The sequence below is a fragment of the Camelus dromedarius genome, chromosome 13 (genome assembly GCF_036321535.1).
Source record: "Camelus dromedarius isolate mCamDro1 chromosome 13, mCamDro1.pat, whole genome shotgun sequence".
NCBI lineage: Eukaryota > Metazoa > Chordata > Mammalia > Artiodactyla > Camelidae > Camelus > Camelus dromedarius.
In genome coordinates this window covers 65,650,286-65,675,272 of record NC_087448.1, presented here as the reverse complement: position 1 = coordinate 65,675,272, position 24,987 = coordinate 65,650,286, and the positions used below count along the sequence as shown (strand labels likewise).

The 24,987-nt window shown below is 51.4% G+C and overlaps 1 protein-coding gene across 2 annotated transcripts in view; it reads right to left on the bottom strand.

Annotated features, from left to right (window-relative positions):
- The window catches only part of SLC7A1 (solute carrier family 7 member 1), a 66,274-nt gene that overhangs the window by 25,046 nt on the left and 16,241 nt on the right, over window positions 1-24,987 (bottom strand). For both annotated transcript variants that reach the window (XM_031465822.2, XM_010977115.3), the window contains exon 2: window positions 7,102-7,204. The gene's annotated coding sequence lies outside the window, so the exon portion shown is untranslated. The remainder of the gene's footprint in view (window positions 1-7,101; window positions 7,205-24,987) is intronic.

The following is a 24,987-nucleotide window of genomic DNA, read 5'->3' as shown; positions in this document are numbered from 1 at the left end:
GGGACCCCGACAGGTGATTAACTCCCCATTATTTTCACCTCAGTTACTCCTGAAGTTCTCCTCGCTGTCTGGGGAACGGGCAGGCCCGACTCCCTTGGGAGACACTGGGACAAAAACACAGGGCTGACAGTGCAGAGTGAACAGGTGTGTTGAGCCAGGTGTCCTCTCCCACTGTCCAGGGTAGGAGAAAATGAGATGCTCACTGACCGTGTCCTGGGTTTATTTTTCAGAAACGTCCTTTCTGTCTCCTTGGAAGCAGTGTAAAACGATGTTCTCCCGGGGGCTCTCCGCTAGTGTTTTGTTCACGTTACACCATCACACACATTCTTGCCTGGACTCCAAAGCTGGTCGTTCAACCAACAGTGAGACCAAATGAAACCTCCCTGCATAAAGCCACCCTCACCACGCCAGACACGGGCAACGCAGGTCCACTTGGACCCCTGCTGTCGGGGGTCACGCAGAAAGTCGCCAGGATGCTCTGACAGCGTCATCTGGGAAGGAGGTGGTCCTTTCCCGTGGGGCGGAATTTGTACAACAGCTGACGCCCACCCTCGCAGCTGAGTTTCTGATAGAAATCCTGTAACAGTGAGAGCCTCAGATCTGTCTTACTCTGAATTTTATTATTAAAGAACACCTCAGGCGGGATCCTCTTAGAAAAGCAAAGAAAATCTGTCCCTTTCCCGTAGAATCTCCAACTCCAAGTTTCACTCTAGTAATCACTACCTAACCAGAGCAAAATGGTCCAATGGGTCCAGATTGCAGAGATAGAGTTTAGGATGCTGTGTTTTGAAGGTGTCTGGTAAAGCTGGGCAGGTGTAAATCATTTCTTTTTTTTTTTTTTACTCTCAAATGGAATGATAGGTCCATCACTGAAAAAGTCCAGCTTAATGGCAGGAGGGAAGGAGGGGTCAGACGTTGCTGGCTGTCACAGACACTAAGTTCATAAGTGCCATCCTTTGGAGAAAATCTTTACATTGAAATTTTGTCAATACTTCGGCCCTTCCTTTAAGTAGTCCTTACGATGGCCCCAAACTTGCAAGCCACCTAAAGTAAAATCTGTCACTCCAGTAGGAGACAGACTGTGGTCGACATGTGTCCCAGGCTGAAGCAAGCAGGTCTTTGCCAGAATGCTCACCCACGGGATGCACTGACAGGGGTTGGGGGGGGGACACAGATATGTCATTTCAGCTCCCCTCCAGAGTCGGGTGAGTGGCTGCCCCCAGGAGCCCCAGGGCCTTAGAGCTCCTGCAACTTTAATAAGGAAGAGGGCAGAGGGCTCACAACGGAGTGACCCAGCGGGGTAGAGGGGGTCCAAAAAGAGAGCTTTCCAGGACGTGGGCCACCGTAGGGGAGGAGACTCAGGGCAAGGAACGAAATCTGGGTTGAAGGAAGTTGTTCTTAGAGCCAGATTCACTTCCCCCAGATGTCAGGGGTCCCAGGTGCAAGTTCTTAAAATTAAAAACCTGGAGCGTACAGGGCACTGGTAGACGCTAAAGGTGGCCCGAGAAGCAGGCAGGTCAAAGTGGGTAAGAAAGTGACAGAACTGAGCCCAAAGCACGGGCGTGGAGGTGGCGGCCAAACGATGCAGCAGACAGAACGGCGGCAGGGTGGGGCAGGGCCGGCCCGCACCACACGTCCTCACCGGGCAGCCGGAGCCTGCCGTGGGATGTGACTCTGGGGCCTGAGCTCTTGTAAAGCCCCCAAGAGCTACACTCGTCTGACCCCAGGCAACAAGGAAGATGCTGAGGATATAACTGAATTCACAGATCTCACACTTGTTATGATGCCCTGTCTCCACACGGCCAGGTTCAAGGCAAAGCATAAGCCCCAGTCCTCGCCCAGGAGGCAGGGCATCTGGGCTGGGAGCCAGGTGGACGGGGGGTGGGACCAGGCTTTAACCATCCGTCTCACAGACCACAACCTCCAAGGAGAAGAGAAGTGAGGACAGAGGCCTGAGGCCCGTGAGGCGCCTGGGCACGTCTTTGCTTCCAGTTGGAAGCCTCAGTCATAAAGACCCAGTATGCTTTGCTGGAATCCACAACCAACAGGTGCTGTGGCTTCTTGCTGGCCTGGGGGCCACAAGGTCCTCCATGATGGCTCAACCTCAGGGAGTCCGCCACCCTCGGCCCCACCAGAGAGCCAAGCCCCAGGAGCCCTGCCCCTGAGGCCGGCTCTTCCTGCCGATTCAGCAGAGCTGACTGCAGGAAGAGCCTGAGGCCTCTGAGGTCCCACGCACAGCAGCGCAGCCCCGCGTTGGGAGCTCTAAGTCCTGATGGAAAAACAGAGGTTCTGCCTCTCAGTCCTGACTTCCAGCCGCCAAAGGAGGCGGCCCTGGAGGAGGGCCCTGGGGTCCACATGGCCACACGGCCACTAGGCAGGGCAGCTTCCAGGTGCAGATTCCAATGCAGGGATGGCCAAGACACGCGAGCTCATTTTGTCCTCACCAGAGACCAGCAGAGTGGCAACTGTCAGTCCTCTCCCAACAGCCAGAGTGGACTTCAGCTGGGGGTCGCACGGTCACCTAACCTGTACACAGTGGAGGCTGGATCTGAACCCAGTCATCTAATTCCAGAAGCCCTGTCCCACGCCAGGTGCCAACGTGACACAACTTTGATCAAGTCTCTTCTTCCTGTTGCCTGAAGAACTTTGTCACCCTGTCTGAAATCCTACCAAAAAAAATCCATGTGGGTTAAGAACACCCCTTCTTGAAAGCCATTACTCCGGTAAAAATGCAGTCAATTAGCTATTCATACAGTGGAGTGAATCAAGGCACCCACCCACTTTTCTCCAGCCGGCCAAGATCCACTCGCTTTGAGGCAAAAGGAGCTTTATCTGGGACTGAGGACAAGTAGGTAATGTGGGCAGCAGGGCGCAACCGGGGCTTCAGCAGAAAGTTCTGGAGAGCACACAGATGCAGAGGCGAAGACTCAGAGGGAGAGAGCTGGCCAAAGCAGACAGATTAAACATTATGTTGGAGACATCGTGTCCCTGATAAAAGCAGGTAGAGCATCCCCTAAAAATAATATAACATATATGAGTATGAGTGTAAAGAATGGTCTAGAAGGACCATCAAGGTAGTTTGGACGGGAGTTTATCAGGTTTTTTTCTCAGCGTTTCGTCATTTTTCCAGTGTGTGTACCTCTGAATTAAGAGGAAGGAAATCTCTCAAAGTTGACCAGGAAGGCGTGGTAACTGGGAATGTGGGGTTTTGTCATGCTTTCTCTCTACAAGTGCGTGTCTGGAAATTTCCAAAAGTAAATGTGAAGAGAAAGGAATTCAACCAGGGCTCACCTGGAAAACAATAAGGAAACTCTCTCTGAGACGAGTACCCCCGGGGCCAGAACAGCCCCGCATGCCCTAACACACAGCTCACGTCAGTTAGTTAGTTACTTAGTCTTTTATAGGATTGGGTTGAACCATATGAAACTGTCAATATTTGGCCATTTTTTACCTAGAAAAACAGCCAAGAGTAAAGGATCTATAATTGGCAGAGATGGTCTTACCTCTCAGGGGCCAGGCCCCTGGACACCTCTCTGAGCCTAAATCTGTACCATTTAGGGAATCAGACTCAGATCAGAAAAGGCAATGTGAGTTCCAAAGAAGAGATTTAAGGAAAACAAAAAATGAAGAGGTGCACAGGTTGTTCAAAAGCCAACAGCTGCTGAGAGAGAAAAACCTGTAAACATGTGTTTTTGCGCCATACATTGTGCGGGACAGAAGCGAATTACTGCTCACCTCCCAGCTCTCAGCAGGTCAAGGTCACGCCCTGACCCTCCCAGGAGACGAAGCCCCAGGTGACCCTCGTCGACAGGGGACAGCTGAGGTGGGAGTGCCCGACGGGCCGTGGGGACCAGGGCCGGCCCGGACCACAGGCTTAGGTGAGCCGGGTGCGCAGCTGAGAGGTTCACACTGGAGACGTGAAGGTTTTAGGCAAAGGAAGGGCATCAACAAATCAGACCTGGAGGATTAATCAGGTCCTGCTGTGCAGGACAGATTGGAGGGGGAAAGGGCACCAGCCCGCCAGCCGCTCGTGGCCCAGACTTCTTTTTTCAGGTGGCAAATCAATACATTTACCTTGAAGCGCGATATTTTAATCCAGCTGATAAAGCCCTTTGCGGAAGCGAGTGCTATACGCTTCCTATTTACCTGCCACTTGTTCCCCGTCTCTGCTTCTTCTCCTTGGAGCCCTGAGATACAGGGAGTGTCCACGCCCCTGGTTACCATGGGGATTATCTGCGTAGGGCACGTCCTGCAGAATTAACATCTGGCAGGAAATGCCTTGTTTTATGATAGGTCTTGCTGGCATATTGGTAACTCACTTCACTGGTGGCTAAGATTTCAGATATTCACCCCAAAAGAAAAGCATCAAAAATCTGAAAGAAATGCCAGAGTCCCCCACGCTTGAGGCTGGCCACCTTTCCCATCTTCAGTCCAAGGAGCACCTGTCGCCCTTTCCCCCACCACGAAGTTTTCTGTTTACGGGAACACTTGGAGGACAGGTGCAGTAGGTGGTAACAGAACGGTCTGTGATAGAAAATGTCACGCCGGTTGCCTGAACTAACTCTGAAACATCGGAAGCAAATGGCCAACTGCATGAGGGCCCGTGGATCCCAGAATGCTTGACTGAACGACCAAAGGCCAGGAGAAAATGCACCAGAGGATGGGGCTGGACCGTGAGGAAATGGGTTTGGCCAAAACCTGAGGATGCGCGGATGCAGATTCTACCCCAGGTGAGCCTTCAGGTGAGGACCAAGCCCTAGTTCATAGCCTGACCGCAGCCTCGTGGGACCCGGAGCACAGCAGCCAGCCAAGCCACGCTCTCACTCGTGACCAGAGACACTGTGACAAGGCAGATGTGTGTTTAGGCCCCTGAGTCTGTGATTTGTCCACAGTGACAGCTGACTAACCTGTGGGCCAGGCGGCCATGAGATCATAAGTGAGTCTGCATCTACGTTCTCTTTAAACCTTCAAGGACCCAAAACAGGCCCTGATGTTTCTTTCGCTCTCTGTGCTTCAGGGATGGACTTCACCTTTACTTCACCTGAAACTGTCTTTTCTTGGTTAGGCAGAATGATTGAAAGTAATTTCCTCTTTCTGCAAGAATGGTCTATGTTAAGTGGCCATTATTTCACTTTTTAAAAATAGTGTGTCTACCCTGTGCCACTCCTGGAGGAGTTACCAGAGCTGCAAAGATAAGCAAGTCGCTGTCCCTGCGCTCAGAGTGCCCATCCTGGGAAAAGACCCAAGTGACCATCCATCACACAAGTATTTACCTGCCACCTACGACGTGCCTCTCCCTTCTGTGTGTGGAGGAAACCGCAGGGAAGGGACACACTCCCTGCCCTCCTGGCAGGAGAAGACAACATGATAAAACAAAGAGCATGACCAAGCAGCAGAGGCCAAGGTCTCCAGCACTGTCTCGGCCAGACTGTCACCTGGCCTGGCGGTGGGGCTGTGAGGGCCCTGATCCAGACACGGCCCAGGGCCTGTGCTGCAGGCCTAGAAGCCAACGAGGGACCCCTGCCCCGCTCATCACAGCACTGCTGACCCCGAGAAACCAACATCTGAGGCTTTTCACTCAGATGTGAGTAGTCCCCACAAGGCTGGGTATTGGTAACAGAGGGGCAGACTCTAGAATCGTCCCTAAGACAGCAGAGACACGTCCGCTATGGCAGCAAGAGGAGGGACAAGGCAGAATGAACTGGCCCTAACTTAGGGTGACTTAGGCACTTTTACTAAACAGTCCCCTAAAAGGAGAAGAAAGGAAGAGGATATTCAAGGCTTAGGATGGGAAAACCTCCCACCTCCCTGCTGCAAGGATCTCACCTGAGGAGAAGTGCACCTGGTCACCCTGCGCCTTTGCTTCTGACACTTGCAAGCTGCAACAGCCTCATCCATACGCGGGGGTTCAGAGGAGAAACCTCGGGGAACACAGGGCTGGGGAGTCCTGACCCCCTTGTCCCCCAAGGCAGCCTGTGGGCTCAAGGGTGCCGACACGAGGCCAAGGTCACGGTTATGCCCCCGACCTAGCTCCTTGACGGAGGGCTCGGCGAGGGCTGCTGACTCTGTGTGTGCCTTCTTCACGGGGCTGCGGACTCGGAAGTGAGACAGTGAGTGGTCCCGCGGGACCGTGAGAGCGTGAGAGGGAGCGAGGAAGGTCGGGGCGGTTCTTTTACAAACACACACACACACACACACACCCCTGAAAACCTCTGTGATGAATAAAACAGTGACAAAAACGACAAAGTCTCCATACTCAGTGAACCTGTTATTTTAATCAAAAAAATAACCGGAGCAACAGCTTTCAAGCATTTTCACAGCAGATCCTTTTGCTCCAAACTACATCCTAAGCCAAATATAAGCATCAGGCAAAGCTGGAGCCGCTCTTACTTAAGGGCAATGGGGTCGTGGAGCCCTGCTGGCTGACCTTGACCTCCCCCCAGGGCCCCGGGGCTCCGAGGACCCCCTAAGGTCCAGCCTGAAACACGCTGACCGACAGCGGTCGTTACAGCACCGACACCCAGGAACCAGCTACGGGAGAGTCTGAAGTAAAGAGTGAAAAGCAGGGGAGAGGAACAGGAGCCAGACGAGCAGTCTGGGGGCAGGATGGAGACTGGCCTGGCCCTTGAACTTGAGAAACGGGAGGCTCCGTGAGTCAAAGGCAGACCCAGAACAGGTGCATCACGGCCCCAGTGCCGCGGCCGCCCCCGGGCGCCGTCCCTCCGAGGGCTGCAGACCACACAGTGCCTGGGGTCCGCGCCACAAGGGAGGGGACACCCTCTCTCCCCAGCACGCCCTGCTGACCAGGCCCTGGGCGGGAGGCCTGGCCATCCAGGATGCTGAGAGGTCGGCACGAGCTAGAAGTGAAGCCAGGAGTTCAAGAAGCCACCAGAGCGAAAAGGCAAGGCTTTTCTGATGAGTGGATGGGACGGAAGAGCTGGATGAGGCTGAAAAGCACAGCAGTTAGACACGAAAAAGACTATTTAGGGCTTACTTGTCAGTGAACTTAAAAAGCCAACGGCCAACAAAAGGCCTAAACAAATAACATTCCAGCACCAAAGAGCCGGCTCTCCTGCCGGGGTGCTGGCGCGCAGACTGTACCTGGACTGTGGCGTGAAGACTGGTCACCCCGGCACCCGGGGAGCCTTGGGTCCTGGACTGGAGCTCAGACGTCTCAGGAGGGACGAGATGAGGCTTCAGGCTCCTGGGAGACAAAGGAGACTGTTAAACTGTTTTGGTCCCAGAACCTCCAAGCCTGTGGTTGTCATAGGGTGGAATGACTTGGTTCAGCTGTAACACCAACCGAAAATGGGGGGGGGGGGGATCTCACCAGGGAGACGGAGCAGCATCGGGTGGGGGCACCGCCGACTGGGCAGGGGAGACAACGGGGAATCGGTGTGGGCGGCCTCCAGGCCAGAGGATCTACACATTCGTTACCTCCACTGACATGTGAACGTATCTCAAGTAAGAATGACAGCAAAGGATCGTCTCAACAGACGACTTGCACACGTCGAGGGCACAGAGATGGAGCTGCGAAAGCTCGGGGGCCGTGCGAGGGGCCACCGAGGGGAGTGAGTCCTCTCCTGACACTGGCACTGAGGGACTGAAAATCTTAGCTTCATCCTCAGGAAACAGCGGGACTCCCAACTGTGCGACGGCCACTCTCCCACCCAAGCTGCCCCTGGCATTTGGCATCGGAGTCCCAGTGCACGGTATGCAGCCCTGGGGCACTGTCCTAGCCAGCACTGAGTGTCCCCTCCCCTGAGACTTCAGGAAGGGCCACAGACTGCTGTAGATGGAGGAATGCCCCTGTCACGACGGGCCTGCAGTCCCAGAAGGAATGGGATTGAGGGCCCAGAGTGGCCACTGAAAACAGCGATGGGCACTCCCCCAAGGGGCACCGAGGAAGAACCTCCCGGGCGAGTGGCACAGACAGTTCTTGTTTCCTCAGTCGTCCCAGTTCTCCACTGCACACACCCCTCCGCTCTCCCGGGGAGGTTTAGTGACACTTTCTGAACACGATTTGCACCTAATGTGAACCCACAGAGAATTACTGCTGAGCCAAAAACGCACACGAGGATGCGAGTCAACAGCTAGAGTTTTATGGCTTCAATGCAGCAAACCAGGTTTCCAGGAACCCTGCTCCGTCCCAACCCACAGCTTCCGTACGTTCATTCTGCGTTAACATCTCATTTTTTCCCACTTTCTACTTTGAAACGAAAATGTCCAAACGTCTGGAAAAGTTAAATGAACATCTGCATACTCTTCATCTACGTTTGCCAATATTTAACATTTGACCACATTTGCTTTTTTTTTTTTTATGTAAGTGTACACTTTTCTCATGAACCATCTGATCGGGAGCTCTAATAGCTACCATGACACCTGACCCAAGAATTTTGGTAACTCCTAAGAATGACACTCACCTGAGTAATGGTAAAGCCACTATCACGCCAAAGAAACTGAACATTCATTCAATAGCCTCTAAAACACAGCCCATAATCAAATGTCCAAAGTTGACAACATATGGCTACTTGTCTATCTTGTGCCACGTACCCCAAGAGCAGTGAGAGAAACGAGGATGAATGAGGCTCACAGCCCGCAGATTCACCTGTGAGTCCGTCTTGGTAGAAGAGCAAGTCGTGGCTCCACCTGGAGACTCAGCAAGGCTCTGCAATCACGTGCTGCTTATCCAGCGTCCACACAGAGTGGGAATGAAACATACGAACTGGGAGGCCTGAATGTGACAGCCAGAACGATGCCCCCCAACCCCAAAATGTCCACATCCTACTTCCAGGAAGCTGTGACTGCGTTAAGTGACACCACAAGGAGGAGGTAAGGCTGCAGAAGGAATGAAGGTGCTAATCTGCCAACCCTGGATGAGGAGACATTCCTGGGGTGGGTCTGATGTAATCACCGGGTCCCTGGAGGATGGGGGAGGAGGAGGAGGCAGTGTCAGAGGTGTGGACTGTGAGAGGCTCCATCAGCACTGCCGGCTTGGGCTGTCAGGGGACCCGCCCCAGAAGCCGAGAAAGCAGCTGAGAAAGGCCAGGGAGCAGGCTCTCTCAGGAGCACACCCTCCAGAACCTGGACTTGAGCCCAGGGAGACCTATTTCAGACTTTTGACCTCTAGAACCATTAGAGTAATAAATTTACGTTGTTTTAAGCCATTTTTTTAAATGTAGAGGCTTGCAGCAACATGGATGGATCTAGAGATGATCATATCCAAGTGAAGTAAGTCTGATGGAAAAACAAGTATCGTATCACATTTATGCGGAATCTCATAAGAAAAAAACCCTGACACAAATGAACTTATTTACAAAACAGACACAGAAACATAGAAAATAAACTATGGTTATTTACCAAAGGGGAAGGTGGAGAGATAACTGAAGAGTTTGGGATTAACATATACACACTACTATGTATAAAATACATAAACAAGGACCTACTGTACAGCACAGGGAACTATATTCAATGTCTTGAACATGAAAAAGAACATATGTATATGTATACAACAGAATCACTTTGCTGTAGGCCTGAAACTAACACAACATTGTAAATCAACTATACTTCAATAGAAAATACCAAAAAAAATTTTTTTGATGTAGAGGCTTAAAGCAAGGCTGGAAACTGTCAAAATGCTGAGGGCTGGGGTCCAAGTCATGGATGGAGACTGGCCAGCAAGACCCACGATCGGACCTATATTTTAGGAAGAAAACTCTGGAGTGAAAGGAACAGAACAATGGACGGCATTTGTTGCCAATGGTAAAATTTAAGCTTTCAAGCAAAAAACCCCTAGAATTTTGGAAAACTTGCATATGTCACCAAGATCTCAACCAACAGCTCCCCAAAACTTAAAATGAGTTTTCTGACGACACTGGTGGTGTTATTAACAAATGTGTTTTTCGAAAATTATTATATGATAAAATCTGTCAACATTTGGAAGACCTGGATAAGACAGTAATTCACTGAAACAGAATCACACACGGGTAAGCGGTTGATTCAAAGTACAAAACAAACCCATTTTAGGGTACGAGAAGCTCCCTGACATGGTGTTAGATCCACGGGGAAACCAGCTGCCTTTGAGGCTTCGTGCAGCATCCACAATTATCTGAAAAGGCTACTGACGTACTCCAAGCACGGATCTGAGGCCCCGTTTTCTTTATTTCAGCTAAAACCGCACATCAGACGCGGGGGCAGTCAGAAGAATCAAGCAGCCTCCCATTAAGCTAAACACTAAAGAGCTTTGTAAAGAGGTGACCACCACCACTCCATGAGCTTTGTTTCGGAAAACCGCTGTTTTTCATTAAAATGTTTTATGTGGGTTTTTTTTTTATTGTTTATTGTTACTTTTAGCTGGACCAATACATAACTATTTCAAGTCATTTGAAACTTTAGCTTGTAACGTGACACCTCTTGGTAGGTTCAGCGCCCGTCGTCCTCAACAGCCTTTGCGAGTGCAGGGGGTTCTGAGGCCCAGCAGTCTGAGAACCGCTGCGGGGTCCCCGCGGAGCAGACACAGCCACGCTTAACGGAGGCGCCCATCGGGAAGGCTGCCCCTGCTTCTCCAGCAGGACCAGCAGCCCGACAGCCGCCACCCTCACTGCCCCTGTCGCGGTGGGGAAGCAGTCACTGCTCAGCGTGCGCGTGCAGAAAGGCGGGCCACGCGTCACCCAGGCTGAACCCTGCAGGACGGGAGGGGCTGGCACGCACACACGGCAAGGGCATCCGCTACTGCGCGCCTCTTTAATCCAAGAACATCCCCACCAATTTACCGTATTTCTTCAGACCTGAAAGTTCACTTGTTAAAAAGAGGGTAGTGAGAATGCCACATCCACCTCACACCGACAGAATCTGAGTTCACTTATTTCATAAACACAGCAAGCAGCATTCCGCCGCCACCCGTGATGGGCTCCCGAGGGCACATGGCCCCCCACAGGCGTGGCCACGACACCACGTGGCCCTGCGCAGTGGGGACACCAGCACGCTGGCGGAAATACGTCCATGAAACAACCTGAGAACATCAGACACGTATCCACTGAATAATTTATAATCAAAAGGAATCAGGCCTTCTCATTAAATACACTGGCAGGAACTACTAAAAATGTCTCCCGCTGTATTTTATTAAACATGATGCCCACCTCTGGGGCAGCTTAAACAGCTGCTGCTCCTGTGAACGCGTTTGTGTATCGTTCACGTCACAAATATCCTGAGTGCCAGATACAGTTCTAAAAACACGGGCACAGCAGTGAACTAATTAAACCCAAACCCCCGCCTTGGCAGAGTTTCCATCCTCCGACTAGGAACACCTCTCTGAAACGTAAGGATGGAAGAAACATCAAAGGGAGGTGGCACGCCTCTGACCCCCTAAAGCAATTCCATGAGATTACTAGAAATAAGATGAGCCCCAATTACACAAGCAAGTGCTGCAGCCTCGAGAAGGTCAGATACGAGCGTGACTGTAAGGAGTGAAGCTACAGGGAACAGTCAAGACAGCTAGCGGAGTTGTTAAGTCTTCTGGCTCCAGCCGAGCACTGCGGCAAGAACAGAGCTCCCGGGGGGCGGCCACGAGAACACGGAACAGCCAAGGCCCCTCCCAAGGGGATGAGTGGGGTGTCAGAATCCTGGAAGGAGGGTATCTGTAGTTTGAAAAAGCAAACACGAATTCCATTTTTTCTTTGGCGTGAACAGTTCTGAAATTTCAGCCTGAGATTTTTGTTTGGTAAAAGCACGGACGAAGGGGCTGATAGCAGGACAAAGGCGTTAGTACCTTTCCTGTTCCAGGAAGAGGGGGCTGATGGACTTAAAACGTGAGTGTAGGCAGCAGCAGGGAGGGCCTCAGGCGCCACCCAAGGATCCAAAACCGTCCCAGAGACCCTCACACTTTGTTCCCTCTTTCCCTCGTGAGCCTGGAGGACGGGCGCCAGGAACTGACCATCACAGCAGCTGCACCTGCCGCGCGCCGGGAGCTGGCCGCTCCGGAATGGTTTTCTGGACCAGGGGGACCTGGGAGCCATCTCCTCTGTCCTTGACCCTTCCAGTCCTGAAGCTCTGCATTTTGGATTTATCCAGAAATGAGCAGACTGTCGTTAACTGAAATATACACTCACGTACCAGAAAGCAAGGGACGTTTACACATCGTGCCCCCGGCACCCCCACCCTCCTGCTGCCCACGGCTCTGCGATGGCAGCACTCACCCACCGTTTCTCAATGGAAGCGGATTCCAGCTGATGACAGGGGTCTTATGAGGAAGGGGTCTCCCAGCTAATGGTAATGGCTCCCCAGAGAAACTCATGGAATGGATTCCAGTGTCCACTTGAGTGAGAATGTGACTGTCTCATCTCTCCCCACAATTTCCCATGTATTCCCCCATTCCACCTTGATTTGGGACCAACACCAGTTTCTGGCAACCCCTGAAGGCGTCAACAATATTTAAATATAAAAGCTGTTTGAAAGACTGCATTCTGTATAAACATTTGTGGTTCTACAGCACTCATTGGGGGGAAAAATTTACAAACTCTAGAGGAAATGTGGTCAAGGAAGTAACAGCGATATATTAATCCTACCCCGCAACTGTCACCAATTAAAATTACCCCAGTCTGTTCCACACCAAGGAAAAGGCCGCTGGGCTCTCAGCCTGATGATTCGTCCTTTGAGATGCAAAATACTCCACAAAAGGCTACAAAATCCTCCCCTGCTGTGCACTGGGGCCGGCAGGGAGGGTGACTCTTCCTCTCAGGTAGAAATCTCCTGGGAGGCTCCCCGGGGGAGGGGGCAGTGAGAGAGGCTGGGGGCCAAGACAGGGCTGTACGGCAGCGGTTCTCAACCCGGGTGAGGATGCCCCCAGGGACCACCTGGCCACATGTGGAGACATTTCTGTGGCGTAGCTGAAGGTGGTGGCACTGGCGTCTAGTGTGCGGAGGCCGGGGTGCAGCTGGACATCCTACAACGCACGGGACAGTCCCCACGACAGCCTTGTCCGTAGCGCCACCTGCCTTACTGTATGGAACTGTGAGAGCAAAATGTTCCGTGGACACGTTTTCTGGAGTGAGTGGCTTAAAATTTTAAAATAATACTTTATTATTTTTTAAAAAACTACAAATACTGTCTGCGAATAAGCGTGCATTCACAAGAAAGCAAAATCTCGTCACCACATCGCTGGAGAACCCTTGATGTCCCCGAACCAGGATGGAGAAAACTGAGAGGCAGGCAGATGATGGGAAAAAGTAAAAGATTCAAAACTGCACTCAGGACGAGACAAGCCTCTCTTGTTGATCCGGGTTCTTTGGGTGGATCTGCTCTTGGGGATCTGCTCAGGGTCACTGACCCGTGTGTGACGGGGAGACAAGGCAGGGATGGGACTGCTGGGCGGGGCCCCTGGGAGAGGGGACTGGGCACCTTCCCGGGGTCTCCAGGTGTGCTCACAATGCCCCCTCATCTCCCAGGTGACGCGTGGAGGCTCACAGCAGGTAAGGGACTCGGGCTGGCGTGAAGCTCCCTCGCCACTCTCCAAAAAGGTCCTCTTGTCACGAAAAAGGCACCGCTTCAGTGTTTGTGCGGGAAGAACACCCCGACTTTGAAGTTCTGAAAGGGCACAAGGGTGAGGCGTGTGCCGCGGGCAGGGGTGGCAGCTTCTTTCCCAGAAAGCCATGAACCCCTATTCTTTTTTAACATCTGAGAATCTAAAAGACAAAATTTTAAGTTCTAAGCGTTAGAAAGGACCACGTGGCCACCGAACACGGAAATCCTCTCAGACTGTAGAAGGGAAAAAGAGCAGGGCGGGAGAACAGTGGGCAGAAAGCGGACAGGGAGGCACGAAGAGGAGACTGACTTTCCATTCAGTCATTTCCCTCCCTGCACTTCAAATGCTCTCACCAATCATCCTCTGAATCCTACCCCTGGTCCAGCAATAATAAACACACGTCAGAAGTCAGGTATCTTCCCCGACGTCGGCGACAGTAACAACGATGGCTGACACTTACAGTGAGTGCCTGCTGCGTCCCAGTGCCCTCCGGTAAGGCACGGGTCACCGAACCCCCAAGCCCAGCCTCTGACATCTCCACAGCTCTCTCAACCCACTTCACTTACGGAAAAGCAGCGTCACAAAGTAGGCAGAAGGCGGAGCCTTGGCTCAAAACTCGGCGCTCTAACTTAATCCACTCCGATGCTCCTGAATTACTTTTCATGCTACTGAAACTCTACATGAGACTTATAAAGGGTCCCCCAGGGCAATGGGCCATAATGTAGTTATAATAAAACTTTAATTAGAAGCAAAGATGCTCCTCCCACTTTGCAAACACAGAGGCAAGGGGACGAGGAGGAATGGCTTTTGAAGACGGCCTGGGTTTCGACCCCGGCTCACCTACCGACCACCGGAACGAGCCTGCGTAGGTTGTTGCAAACCCCACTTTCTTCCCTCCTGCATGAGGAAGCTGCTGCAAGGCTCACAGAATTGCTTAAAAGTAGTAAGAAGTTGAGATCGTGCATATATATGAAGCACTTCCTCGACTATATTGTTTGAGACTTTCTCTGAATAAGTGACGGAATTTCAGAAATGCTCTCTTTTCATTTCATCCTGTTTTCCAGCTGCACTGGCTTCTGGAATTTTTCTTCCAAATAGCTAATGAGTGACACCAACGGATAAATGCAGCCAAGGGGAGCTGCTATTTAAAGAAATCCTCCCATTTAAGGGAAGAATTGTTTGACGTGAATAATCAGCTCTTAATTGCGTGGTGTGTCAATATTTTAAAAGAATTATCTCATTAATGAGCTGCTGGGGTCAACCGTGACGCCTACTCTGGATCTGGATATTTGCCATTTCCAGCTGCCAGTAACTTAACCCAAAGAGTTTAATTAAATAGTCTCTGCCAGTGAGGAAGTGATGTACTGTTGGAAAGGTGAGAGGGCTACTCAGGAAACGTACGGCTACGATGCCAAAAGTGCAGGGTTTTCTTCAAAATGAGCAGCAGAGAGGCCTGGGGGATTTCAGGATGGCGTCACGGGGCGGTGGTCCAGGGGGAGGCTGGGCCGGGCAGGTGGAGGGAGGGAGGCAGGCACTCTTCAGACAGGACAGGGCGTGGAAGAGCACCAGGGGTCCCAGAGGGTGGGGACCAGCCTGCCAGGACGGGCAGAGGGAGTGGAGGTCAGGCCTCCGCTGCCCACCATCCAGGCCAACCTTCTGCGAGACTTCTTGGCTCTACAACGCTATCCCCTGCCTTAATCCACGGCCCCTCATGCTCAAGGCTCCCTCCTGCCACCTGCCAGGGCCCAGGTAGGACCGCCCATCACCAGGAAAATATGCTCTGGTGCTGCGGGCCCCAGGGAGGGGGGGGTCTCTCCCCCAGGCCCAGTGGGCGCCCCCAGGAGACAGACGCAGCCACCTCACCATCTCCTGCTCTGGCTCTTGGGCAGCCTCGTCAAGTTGCCTCCTTCCATCCCTGGTAATCAACACTTTTTATTTTTTAAAGCCACAGCACTGATGCAGACAGACCCTAGGGGACCAAGGACCCTTCACTGGTTCCCACTCTTGAAGGGCAGTGAGTGGGCTCATTAATTACCCACCTCTTTGCCAAGTCAAGGTCACAGCTACCCACCTCTTTCTGGGGCCCATGGGCTGGTGTCCATTGTTTCGCCAAGGCCTGCAAGGAGGAATGCAGTGATGGTTGCACAACAAGGTGAGTGGACTGCATGCCACTGAAATGTGTGCTTCAAAATGCACAGCAAAAGATACAACTCAAAAACTAAAGATTCCTCAAAAAGTGAAAGCTTATGCCACAGGCCCCAAGCACTCCTAGATATATAACCAACACAAAGGAAAGCAGAACACCGGCTACAGACACTCAGGGCAGCGTCATTCATCACAGCCAGACAGCGGTTAAACAACCCAAGGGCCCATTGACTGACACGTGGATAAACAAAATGTAGTCTATCCATACAAGGGAATATTATTCAGCCATAAAAAGGATGAAGTACTTGTTTACGCTACAACATGGATGAACCTTGAAAACATTATGCTAAGTGAAAGGAGCCCGTCACAGAAGTCCGCACGTTGTGTTAGTTCGTGCATCTGAAATGTCCAGAACAGAGACAAAGCAGGCGACTGGCTGGGTTGGGGACAGAGAGGAGAGAACAGGGAGTTAATGCACCCGGGTCTCCTCTTAGGGTAATGAAAATTCTGCAAACGGTTGCTTAACAGTGGATATAATTTTTTTAATTGAATTTATACTTTAAATGGATGTACTTTATGGCTTTAAATTATATTTAGTAAAGCTGTTTAAAAAAAAAAAGCCAAGAAGCATCTGATCCACAACGGCTTTCCCATTGAAGGCGCCTGGGCAGAACTGACAACTTCCACACACGTCCCATTGCTAAAGCAGCACTTTGTTCCATACATTTTCAATTCTGCTTTAAGTCAAAACTCCGCCACCTCTCCCCAAAATCAGTAATTATAGCTCTGGTTGCAGCTGGTAAGACGATCTCCACTCTATCTACACAAACCGCTCATTATATGTAAGAGTCATTTTACTTTGAGAGTTTCACGAATGTGAAATTAGCTGCTGTTTAATGCACCCTCCCTACACCCACTGCCTCGTCTTCTGCTGTTTCGTTAACACTGTGAATATGAGCTCGTTTCAATACACGGCTTAAATTTTCACAGTGACAGGGCACAGAATAATGAAACTGAGGAAGACTGCAGCATGTGCTGGTCTAAATGACATACTTCACTTAAGCTTCTGGCTCACACCGAGTAGGGGAAGGGTGCCCTCCACTCAGCGTCTGCGTACGGTCCAGGACCTCGGGGAAAACGGGACGGCTTTAACAGGGAATCCGATGAAAGTAAAAGATCATCTTGCAGCAAAAACCTGTGACCAAGCCTCCTGGCACTAGCACAGTATTTTCTAAGACCATCAAGGTGCACAAGCCGGGTGAATAAATCACCAGTGAGGCGGGGAAGAGACACGCCCAACCTGGGAAGCTGGAAGGAAAAACGCCTGGGAGGCAAATGTGGGGGGATCTTCCTGCACTGAGTGACCAGCCTTTTGTCTGCCCAGGCACCCCTGGCAGGTGAGTTCAGGCTGCCCTCCAGCTTTTACAAGCCCAGGGACAAATCCCTGCGGGCAGGTGCGTCCTCCCACGGATGCGTCCCCGGCGGCGCGGCAGCTCCAGAGAAGCCTCAGAAGATGGATGAGCCTTGGATGTGGCCGGGAGGGCGGCCCGGGCCCAGGACCCGGGAGCCTGCCTGCGCCAGCCCAGCAGTTACCAAAGGGGATCGGGCAAGCACTCACAAGCCTTAGCCTCAGAATTTCTGTACTTTGATGGGCTAATTTGTTCTCTTGGGGCTAAACCGCTGGCCGTGTGTGCAGTCCTACAAAGGGAGGCAGCCAGCGAAACGTCACGCAGGGAGTGGCTGAGCCGCTCTCCCAGGAGGGGGCACCGCGCACCTGCGGGCTCTTCAAAGATGGCTCTGTCCTCTCGTTTTCACCACCAAACTTACACCAAGCTTCTTCTCCAGGAGCTTCTTGAGGACATTTTCACCTGCAGGGAAGCGGTCCCAACAGGCTACACGTGAAGCAGGAGAGAATCAGGGCACGCTGGTGCCAGGAAGGAATCAGGAGATGATCTAAAACGTCCCAGCCCGGCCTCCCAGGACACCACCCTCGAGAGTCTTTGCTGGAATTTGTGTGGCACACGTACTGTTATTCAGAATATTGTTCCTTAAAGGAATCCACCTTTTCATAAATAATTTTTTAAAGAAAACTCTGTATTACCTTCATAAATGGAGCACCACCAGCAGCAATCTGAAATCAGATATTAAACTCAGCCCCATCACCGACGGGAGGGCCATCTGCTTCCTGCAGGGACCCCGATGGGTGAGCCCTCCGGGGAGTGAGCCCCAGAGTGTCATGTCTGTTTCTCCTAATATTCGTAAGAATTAACATACTGTTAAGGTAACAGTGTTGGTCTGTGCTCTCCCTGAAATCATCGCACATGCAGCATTCACACAGCACAACAGGGAAATAAGGGTCTCGTCCATGAGCTGGCAAACCACAGCCCGTGGCCCATTTTTGCACTGACCTCGAGTTTTGTGAAGTTGGTTGTTTTTTGTTTTTTGTGAAGATTATTATTTGACATGCATGGCCCCCAAAGCCTAAACTATTTGTTATCCAGCCCTTTTCAGCCCCGTTTGCTGAGCCCAGATCTCATCTATACCTTTAGCTACCTGTGAGGGGACCCAAGCCCAACTGCACTGACTGACCTAGAACCACAGCATGCAGGTCCTCGGGCTTCTAAGTAAATGAAGAAATTTTACCCAAGAGGCCATCAGTGAAATGCTTTCAGAATGGGCCTGAATCCAACCATTTCAACTTCACTGTAAGAGTTGTTTCATCCAAAGCAAACGAGGGGCGGGGTGGTGCGGAAGCTGCACAAGTCCTCCACCTCATCTCAGGCCTCCTCTGCCCTTGGCCACTCCCCCCCTCCCACCAGGCTGGGCTCACCTGGGTGCCTCCTCACCGATTCGCGCACTGGGGGCGGGGAGGACGGAGGCCCCTCTGTGGGAAGATCACCCTCATTACCCCAGGCTGCTAGCACCACCAGACCACCCGGACCCCCTGCCCCGCCTCTGTAGGCAGCTGTTTTCTTAAACTCACCTCTGATTACCCCATTTGAGAGGGCTCTGTTCCCTGCAGGGGCCCTGATGGCTACAGCCTTACATCATAAGTAAGCTCTGGATGTTTGCAGCTGCTGCTGCCATCTCAGAATCAGCAGTCCAGGCCCACCCCACAGACAACACCTCTATGATGCGGCCGCACAGCTGGACGGGGCTTTGAACCATCTGGTGGTCCCTCTTGCCTGTAGAGTGGGCAACACCAGACACACCTGACTCTCAAAAATGCCCAGAGATTTTAGTATTTTATTATAACAACACATTGCATTATAAAAAGATATTTTTTAAAAATCTTCAATTTAATAAAATCTTAGCAGCTCGTGTGTGACAGACAAGATACTGGGTCTTGCACGTGCATAAAAATCAACAATCAATCATCACTTTATTAACGAGGCGCCCGAGCCTCAGAGATCCTCCGTGGTGCTCCCAGGGCCTAATCGGCCAGCATGGGAGTCGCCAGCCCCAGAGACCCACCTGGGGTCACCTGTGCGGCTGACCGAGTCCCCCAGTAACCACAGCACAGCCACCATCTGGCCGTCCACAGAAGTCCCGTTCACATTACACAAATTAGGTCAAAAGAAAGAAAAGGTCAGGACTGGGGCGAGGCGGAGGGAGGAGAGAGGAAGTTTTCTGACATAAGACGGAAGCTCCCTCACAGCCACAGCTGCACAGCTGCGCCACCTGGATCGGCCCACAGAGTGGAAGCGCCTCGCAGCCCCTGCCTGAGGGGCACCCCTGGACAGGTGCATCACGGTGTTTTCACGGCACAAAACGAAATGGAGGACAGCCTCAGGATGAAAAGACCGCCAGGGCTCTGGGCACGCGGGCAGGGCTGGGGCAGCTTCCTTACTGATCTGCTGAGCCGAGCGCACGTGGGATGGGAACACTTCCTCCTACAGCCCAGTTTGCATCTGCTCGCTGACCAGAGGGATCAGAAGGCCGGCTCCGCCACCCGCCATGCTGGGCGAGGGCGGGCAAACAGCCTACCCGGCTTTAAGGGGTTAAGATGCCAGCCTCACTCACCTCCCCTACAGTGCCCACCCCATCCCCGCCTGCTCCCCTGCTGGAGATCTGGGAGCAGAGAAGCAAATGGAGGTTAAAACCTCAGAGAAAACTGGATTCAAAATGTGGGGGGCAAGTGACTTCCGTCCCTGGGTCCCCCTTCCCCCTCACCGCAGGGGGAGGTTCAGATGGACAAACAGGAGCAGGCACGAGGGGCTGCTGGCACAGAGTGAGCGCTATGCATTCACTGCGCCTGCTCTTAGCTTCTCATCTGTCAGAGATCTGACTAATAACCAGCCCGGGAAGCACCGCGGAGGCTAAGCAGGCAGCCCGCACACGGACTGCAGTTACTACAGGAAGGGGCCCTAGCTGAAAAGCACTGTGCAAATATGTGGCTTAAAAAGTAAAAATAAGTTCCTCGTTTGGTTTATCTCCATCTCTACTAATTCAGATGGTTGAAGGTTTGGAGAGCTGCTGTCTTGAGATATTTAAGTTGACTTGAAACTATTAAAAATATAAATGTTATGTATAAAATACATGAAAAAATATATAAATACAAACATTATAATTGAGACTGAGGTTTTAACCACTGATTTCTATTTTTACTAAATACCGTGGTTTCTGGGCCGAAGTCGCCCACGATGTGCGTGTCAGGGGCTGGCGGGGACCACGGCCGTGGAGGCTCCGCACTATCCAGGGGCCGGCACTGCTCTGGGCGCCTCCTGCACAAGTGAGTGGGTCCCAAGGTGGGGTCGTGGGTCACCCCCGACGACGCCCCTGACTCAGGGGCCCTTCATCTGTTTCGCTCTCGTGCCAACTTTGGATGTTTAGCTCTCGTTCAGGAAGCGAGATGCTGCTTTACCTGCTCTTGGTGGGGCGGCCGCCCTGACCTCCGCTGTGAACTCGGCAGAAAACTCGTGCCCAGTTGAGAGGCCACTTTCCACCCTCTAGGAAGCCTGGACGCTCACAAAGCCCAGTTATTTGTTTTACCAAACTGTATATACATTGATTGGAAGTGTTTGTTTTCCGTGTCCCACTCTACGTCTCTAAAGACAAATGATTAAAGAATACTTTCAAGGGCATTTTCTTCCGCTCATCCCTTCCAGCCTATTACACCAAGCGGCCCCACTTCCTGCCTTTTAACTTACATTTCTGTCAGCGTATCATCCACTCTTCTTTGTTGACCTTTACGTGTACAAGGCTGCTTCAAAACCCTTCTTCAAAGGAAAGGTCGGAGTGAAATGTCACCGGGAAGGATGCCAGCCGGCCAGGGGCTGGGGCGCCCTTCCCAGAGCTGAGCCCACCTGTGGGGTGGGGGTGGGGGGTGACACAGGCACCAGAGGCAGGAGGGAGGGTCTGCAGCCAGACCACCTGACCTACCCTGGTCACCACCACACCCAGTGAAGCCCAGCCCACCAGCCCGGGCCTCCCTGCGCCCTGCATCTGAGAGCTGCTTGTGGAGTGTTCACCGCACACACACACTGTTAGGAACTGCAGGTGACAGAAGAAAGTTCTGTGGTCCCTGCCCGAGAGGGACTTGTAATTTAACAAGGAAGAAAAACTAAATATTAAAAAAAAACACGTAGGAGGGTTTCCAAAAGAGGGAGGATTGGGAAGCTGAACAAAACCACTAAGATTACTGCATTTGGACAATGGGACGAGACAGGAAAGAAGACGGATGTGACAGGGGGAAGGAAGGATGGACAGGATACAATAAATTACTGAAGATCAGAGGCAAGAGATGGGAATGAGTCAAAGGTAAGCTTAACATCTCAAGCCTGGGTGACTGGGAGACTGAGGATTCATAAAGAGGCAATGTCAAGAAAAACAATTTGGGCAGAGAAATCTAAATTTGGGTGTGGAAGTCCTGAGTTCAAGGTGAGGGTGAGACCCAAGTAAGACGCTGTGACCTGCTGATCTGACTCCATCATTCACTCTCCGCTCTGGTTTATAAAATACCAAGTGATGAAAGGTACATAAAAGAAGTGAATTAGCCAATACAGGAGATCAGTGCTGGTTCAAGCTCGTGAACCAGCGAACCAACCATACCAGCTAGAAGTAACACACACCCACCGGCAGAAGCCAGCAGAATATGCTAAAAACTCAAATCTGCAAAATTTGATCTAGAAAAATCAGCTTGAGAGGAATAAAAGGCACAAAGAAGGAGTGGCAGAAGCTAAAGTCACCGGAATCTGTTATGGATAACTGGCTGGTACATGCAGAAACCTTTCTTGGAAATCTGAATGGAATATAATTTACCCTGATGAGAATAACTTCAAGAAATGCAAAATTTAAACAGTCTATCTGGGCTCTAAAAACTTAATTAATGACTTAAACTGAAGTTCACTTGGGGAAATATTTCCATCCAAAATTCATCTGTGATGATCTTTCTGATTAAAAACTTATATTCACAGAGTCAAAATATCCTCAGGTGAAACAGTGTGTCAAAATGTCCTTTGTTGGGCGGAACACACGGAGGTGCCCGGCACACAGCTGGGTGGGTGAGCATCTGAAGCCAAGCCTCCAGCAGAGGCTGACGCGGGGATCAATGCTGACAGAGGTCAGTGCGGACAGGGGTCCGTGCTGATGGGGAGGGAGCTCCCAGGAGGGAGGACGTCTGCTAAGACACCTGTGGGGAACAGCCTCATTCTTAAAAGTCCAAGGGGGGAGCATCACTCTAAGGAAGGGGAAAGAGCAACTTTAAAAATGAGTCCAAAAGCAGACGGACTTCTCCACATGTCTCCCCGAGGCCCACGTCCTCACCTCTCCAAGTGAGCCAGGAGCCAAAACAAGGCCAGACCCAACACAGGACGGTCACGTGAACGACACGTGATGGTTTGGTAGAAGTGGGTTCCAAGCGTAACATAATTATGTTCCAAATACTGCCAACAAATATTTTTTAGTGTAAAACGTTATACTAAGAAAGTATCCACTGCTTATCTACAATTCAAATTTAACTGCATGTCCAAATTCGGCTGGGCATCCATCGGGGTTTGTGTTTGCTCAGGCTGGTAACCTGACCTGGGTGTCCCACCCCACACCCTCTGGCCCCCGACCATCAGCAGCCAAGGCCTTTCTGCAGCCCGAGTGGCAAGTAGAGACCCCCTCACGTCCTGTGCCTGGAGAAGGCTCCTGCCACAGACCAGGAAAAGGGGAGAGTCTGGGGGGAAAGAGACCGGCCAAGCGTGTGAAATATTTCAGAGAGACGACGGGGGTGGGGCTGACAACAGAGTCCTGGAACCGTGTCATTAGAAGGAAACTGTCCAAAAGTGAGCAATTTTAGGAGGAGCTCTGTTCTCAGAGGGATGAAAATAGGTGCTGAGTCTGATGCTTGAGTCGGCTTCACCATAAAGAAGTGGGTTCCCGGCCCAGGCCTGCGGGGAACCGCACGGAACACACCCCGAAGGCCAGCACTCTGGGAACGCCGGCTGGCGCGTGTGGGCACCAGCCACTGCCTGCCTGCTGAACAAACGAATGAATGAATGAGTCCCGTACTTCTCAAAGGGCTTGCTTTGAAATCTGAAATCTTACACAAATCATTGAAAATCAAAGTCTGGGGTGAAGCTGCCGTTCCCCGGCACTCCCCACGGCAGCTACCGCTATTTGGTCTCTACCCAGTTTGTGGGCTGAGGATTATTTGCAGTACGAATCACAGGCGTCCGGGCTGGGCCTAAACCAAACTAATGAACACAAACACCTGCTCTTCCACGCGATAAAGCACGTGTTAAGATTCACACGCATAAAGCAGAAGAGAAAGTCCACCACCTCCCAAACGAAAGCCAATCGACTTCCGAACGCATTCTTTCCTGTGCCCGTTTATGTAACTGCTGTAGCTGGTCTTTAGTTACAGGAGCGCTTAATCAAACAAACATCTGAGAACACCAGAGTTTTCTTATTTATACATAAAAGTATGGTTCAGGCCTGCGCCAGTTTCCCTTGCCCTGTGCTGGAAGAGATCCCAAGGACACCTTATCAAAACAATAAACTTCAAAAAGAGAAGACGACTTACGTTTTTAAAAAGAGAGTACTGTATGCTGCTTCTAATTTAGGATAATTCCCAGCATATTTTGAATTTTTATAAAGAATCCTTTATTTGCTTTGCTACTGTGAACTTCCCGTTCTGCATTCAAAGGCCCTCTAATTTAGAATTTACAAACACACTGAGCCTGGACAAGTGAAATTGGTGTTGGGCTTCTGCATACGCCATCCTTGGCATCAAACATGCCCCATGCATCTGCTGCTAAAGGTTTGGGTGTAAAAGCGAGTTTAACGTACAAATTAAATGAAAGGTTTTTCATACCAATTCCTGAAAAATTTAAATTCAAATGGAGTCTATGTTCTTAGTACCCCTTTTTTCACACTTGGCCCAAAGGAATACAGCTCTGTCCTCACGTGGGGGGGGGGCGCTGGTGCCAGCTCTGGTCACCTGTCACTGTCCTGCATGGAAGGACCTATCAGCCCACAGCTGCCCATTCAGAGCTGGAGATGCACTTTTATTATTCATTTCCACCAAACATCATCAATGCTTCATGTTGCTGAGTGCTCCTGCGAACAAGAGCAAAAACTCGTAGGACTGGCAGCGTCAAGGAATAGAATGCTTTCTGCAGGTGGAAAGAACCACACCACTATCTCAGACGAGACTGAGCAACGTTCTAACAGCAGGGAGTCAGTTACCCAACCGACACAGCTTTAACCTCGAGGGTCAGTCACTGCACTGCATCACTGTTTCTTGGGGTCCCAAATTCTCCCCACTTTCTAAAGGCTGACACCAATCCCAATCTCAGATCAGACCTATATGCTTCGTGGGGCTACAGATATGTGAGTTGGAAAGGAGCGGATCCGGCCACTGCTGCACCTGTGTGGATGGCCTTACCTGCTCTGCTGAGGAGTCTGGTCACATGAGGGTACTGTGGTCTTTCCAGACAACAAATTCACCATCTCTATCGATGTCAGAAAGTAAACAGGAGGATGAGAAGGGCAGACAGAGGGAACGTGCAGCCTGTACTCAAAGCTCGGGTCAGCCACCCTCCTTGGTCCCCAGACTGCCCCGCAGGTGGGGTCCATCTGAAGGATGCAGGTCCCTTGGCTGGAACCCAGGTCTGTCTGACACCAAAACTCACACTCCTCCCGCTGCCCATCCAGGCGGCTCTCCGTCAGAAGAGCCCTCGCCCTGGCTGCTTACCTCTCCACTGCTGACTTTATTATTCACCTGAAGTTAAATGCCAATATGAAACTTAATGAATTATCAAAAGAAAGACACAAGGTCATCTCTAGAATTCAAATAAAACTCTGTACATGATGTGGTCTTCTGTTCCTGGGGC